This window comes from Arachis ipaensis, chromosome B05, assembly GCF_000816755.2.
Source record: "Arachis ipaensis cultivar K30076 chromosome B05, Araip1.1, whole genome shotgun sequence".
Taxonomy (NCBI): Eukaryota; Viridiplantae; Streptophyta; class Magnoliopsida; order Fabales; family Fabaceae; genus Arachis; species Arachis ipaensis.
In genome coordinates this window covers 87,342,247-87,347,113 of record NC_029789.2, presented here as the reverse complement: position 1 = coordinate 87,347,113, position 4,867 = coordinate 87,342,247, and the positions used below count along the sequence as shown (strand labels likewise).

Here is a 4,867-nt window from a genome sequence, read left to right as displayed (position 1 = left end):
AGCTTTTCCGTTTTGGTTTTTACTAAGTGATTTTGGGAGAGCTTTTGGTTAGAAGTTATTTTGAGATTTTGAGTGTTGGGGAAGGAGAATTTAATTCTCTTCCTCTTAGTTTTCTTGTTTTAAGTTTCATTTACACTTGTCTTGAATCTTGGGTTGAAGAATTGAGGAAATTCTGTCTCAATCTCATCTTGAGATCTCTCTGTTTTGATTTACTGCATCATTGAGAATTTGCGATTTCACTTCTTTTCTTCTATTGCTGGATCTTTACTTTTCTTGCAATTGAATTCTGAATTTGGATCTAGGAAGGCATTGAGATCTAGACTTGGTTATCTAGTCTCTTGAGTCCTGAGATCTACATCTTTCAATTTTAATTTCCTTGTTTCGTTGCTACACCAAGCTTATTTTCATTTTCATTTACGATCCGGTTTAATTGAATCCATCTTTTACATTTCTGTTTGTTGAATTTTACTGTTCCTTGTTTAATTTCTGCAAATCACACTCCCAATTCCCTTTATAATTCAAGCCATTTATATTTCTTGCACTCTAAGATTCTGCAATTTACATTTCTTGCGTTATAAGTTTCTGCCATTTAATTTCTTGATCTTTAAGATTCAGCACATTTACTTTCCTTCTCTTTCCTTTACTGCAATTTCCCCTCTTCCCTTTTACTTTTCATGCAATTTAGTTTCTGCAAATTACAAATCACTCAACCAAATCTTGATTCGCTTGACTAAATCAACCACTAAACTAAAATTGCTCAATCTTTCAATCCCTGTGGGATCGACCTCACTCACGTGAGTTATTATTACTTGATGCGACCCGGTACACTTGCCGGTGAGATTTAGGTGTTTTAGAAATTCGTTTTTCTACAAATTATCTCATCACTTACTAAAATCGACAATATTTTCGTCTATAATATGAGTTTGTGAATTTTAGTAAAATCGACAACATGGCCGTCGATATTATTATATAAAATTGGCAACGCTTTTGTCGATATTTAATTCAATAAAATCGACAAAATAACCGTCGATTTTAATAGTTATATTTGATTTAATAAAATCGACACAATGACCGTCGATTTTAATAGCTATATTTTTTTTAAGTATTTTTTCTATTAAAATATTATAATGGGACTAAAATGAAAAAATATTATAAGATGTAATAAAGAAATTACAATATGCATTCATAATTTCTAACACCTAGTCAAATATACAATGGGACTAGCTTTCTCTTTTGCATTGAAATAATTCTCTTCTCTGTCTTTTGATGCTGTACAAGATTTTTTTTGAATATACCATCATGCAGTATGAACACTGCTATTTATCTTAATTAGATTTTTATTGTTATTTGGTTGACTCTTTATCTTAATTGGATTTTTATTGTTATTTGGTTGACTCTTTATGTATAGCTATAAATCTTAGTTCACTCTGAACTAGTCAATGGCTCCTCGATTTCATTATCACATATGCAAGACCACCTCACTACAAAAACTTATGGATCCTCAGGTTTTCTGATGTCAAAAACTTTCTCAAAATAGAAAGCCATACAAACTCAAAGTAATATGGAGAAACAAAAATAAAGGGTTATCATCTTGCCTAACAGCTTCCAGCAGAAAAGTTATCTATATTATGGGAGATAGAAGAGTATTTATAAACTGATTCTTCGAATAGTTAGCTTATGTCTAACTAAAATCTTATTATTCATGGTCCACTTAATCATCCACATACTTGCATGCTTTCAAAGGAAAAAGATATAGGCAAATAAATAATATGAAACAGATATGCATTATAAATCTAAATCAGACTGCACCTCACGCATTTTTGTAAGCTCCTGATATTCTTCCTCGGCCTTCTTAATAGCAGGTAGGACCTTGTTTTCCATGAGATTTTCATAGTGAGCCTTTCCCTTAAATTTGTTTAGGAAAAAAATATAATTTTAAAAAAGAAACAAATGAAGATATTATCAAAATTTTTAAACAATAATAAAGAACAGTAAAAATGTATACATGTTCAGCCGACTCCAGTTCACTTTCAATTTTCCTACATTGATTCCCAGCCTTTCCAATCGTAGTAAATTTGTCCTCTGCTGACCCTACATTTGCCATGTTTTAACAAAGTATTATCCATATAACATCTTATCACTTTAAACAGCATAACTGACTCACATAAAAGAAACAATTATTACAATTCATACCACGCAGCTTGTCAAATTTTACTTTAAGATCCTTTGCTTTGCCCGATGCTTCATCCTTCCTTTGTCGAAGGGCTTCCAACAATATTTGTTCTTCTTCTAATTTCTTCTTGAATTCCTAGTGTTTATTATAAACGAAATATTGTTTGAACTTGGAAACAAAAACACCAAATCAAGCACTAAACCATTCTCTTCTTTTATTTTCCTTTTCCCCCCGGAACTTGCTAGTGTTGAAATAGAATAAAGAATAGAATGACTAATAAGAATTAAGAAATGAGGAGGGACCTTATAGTTTGCTGAATTTGTAAAGAGACTCAACATGGAATGCCATCCAAGCAAAATGGCTACGCCTGCCAACCAAACTATCTGATTCCAATATTTTTGAAAAGAGTGTCATAGAAGAATTAACTAAGTTTTAAAAATAAGTTACTACTTGCATCAAAATCAAGGTTGATACCAATGTGATAGCTTTATTTGAATCTCTAAATATTCAAGAAAGAAAACACTCGGAAGGAGTATTAAGTACATATGTTCTGCTATTCCAATCATGACCCTGAGTGAAGTAAACAACATAGTTGAATCTTTTTACCATGGATTAATCCACTAATAATTAACAGCAACTAAAAAAGGACAAGAAACTAAGGATTTGAACCTTACCCTCCCAGGCCAGCTGGTCTTTTTACATAACTAGCATTTTGTAAAGTTGGAGAATTGCTTTGGCTTGAGTCTTCCTCTCCTATGAACTTGGATCGTCCCATTGCAGCATACCCAAACTTGGCAATGTCATTATACCTGATAGTATTATTAGAAAGTCTAATTTTTAAGACAAACTCAAACATGACTTGAAGCACCAAATTAGTAAATTCAGAGCATAAATTCACCAAAATTCACCACATTGATACCAAAATTCAGTCATAAAACTGCATAAAAGATAGAAAACAATGAAAGTGTCAAATAATGACAATCTTACCTTGCTTTTGGTTTATACATATTTTAACCTCCCAAATGAAAAAGAAAGGCAAATTCAACAAACCCTTACCCACTATTCCTGCAATAGGAATCTGAGTAAGAACAAAAAAAAGATGAAAAGGAATTTGATTTATACGCAACAGAAAAAAGCAATAGATCACAAATGAATAGCTAATCATCAGGTTCAACAAAAATAAAATAAAACAAAAAAAATGAACAAACAAATAATATATAATCCCTTCAAAAAAACTCCAAGTAATCTAACTCCGCTACTACCTACCAAATCTAAACACAACCAAATAAGCAAAAGAAAACCAAAATAGAAACATCACACTAAAGCTTTCAAATAACTGCTATCATTAACAGAAAAAAAATCATTTCCAACGCTTTGGACTTTTTTACAATTTGCTGCAAAAATGTTGATAAAACCGTCATACAAGCACATACAAAAACCTGAGGTTAACTTTAACATCAGTTATACTGCAAATACCAACACTAATAACCACAACCATGAGTGACATTTTCACTTTCCTTGAGTAGTGCTTGCTGTAAAGGATCCATTCCATCACACAAACCACTGGAATCATGCTAGTTTTGATCAAATGAGATATTAAATCAAACACTCCTTAATCCTTGCTTAGAATTTTATATACACTAAGACTACTCTTCCCTACAACATAAATTTTATGTTTATCTCATAAAACTAGGGACATCTAAATTCTTATCACTCATCAGCATGAGGCAACTTCAACTGACCAACTTTTCAATGAATTAAAATAACCAAATTAAGCTAATCAGATATGATTTCTTTTTTGCATGTTGATATAAATACATATATATTCCTATTCCTATATAATTAACACAAAATCTTTATCTCAACAAGAATAGAAAACTTTAAACATAATCAGGTAGAGAAACATGTAATGCCTTTTAATTTATTTTTTAATAACTAGGTAGAGAAAATGATAGGATTCTTTTGGTCACACAGTGAATCCCAGCATGGAGGCAATAAAGATGGCTCGAACACACACTCCCTCATGAACTTGAATCACATTCACTAAGTCAAGGTAGCACCAATCATATCCATCATCTTCTAATAGATTCTAAATTAATTCACATAAACAACATTCAAACTTTACTTAGTTAACCACATACACTTCACAAAAATAATAGATCGCAATCAGATTGAAATTAAAAATTAATAATCATAATAATAATACAGAGATTAAAAGTTACAACAGGCTAAGTTGTATTATATATTTCAGAAACCACAAAATAAAAAATTACAAAATAAAGAACAATTTCCAACTAGGAAAGCTTCAATGAAAAAATCCACATACCAAATCAGCAGAAGAGCCTCCTTATAATGCAGCAACGAGAAAGTTTAACTCTGTTGTGGTTCATCAGTAAAGCTTGAAAGATGGCTTTGAATTCTGAAATTGATGAGTTTTAGGTCAATCATCAATGGAGATTTTGTATTTGTTGTGCGCGAGAAAGAAAAGATCAAAGAGACCAAAGTTAGAGTTGAAGAATGAAACTACAGACAGAAAAAGAGAGAGAGTAACTGAACGAGACTGACAACGGAGCGAGTATGACGAAGCGACGACGAACGCGAGAGCAACAGAGTGAAAACAGCGCGGCGGCACTGGAGAGGGAAGGTTGGTGAAATGGCGGAGGGGAAATGGAGAAGGCGTGAATTGGGGGAAAA

The 4,867-nt window shown here is 32.1% G+C and overlaps 1 long non-coding RNA gene across 1 annotated transcript; it reads right to left on the bottom strand.

Annotated features, from left to right (window-relative positions):
* Positions 1,811 to 2,393, bottom strand: LOC110262907. Its single transcript, XR_002347919.1, has 3 exons — positions 2,194 to 2,393; positions 2,006 to 2,091; positions 1,811 to 1,905 (listed from the first exon to the last, which is right to left on the bottom strand). It is a non-coding gene; the product is annotated as an uncharacterized LOC110262907 (long non-coding RNA).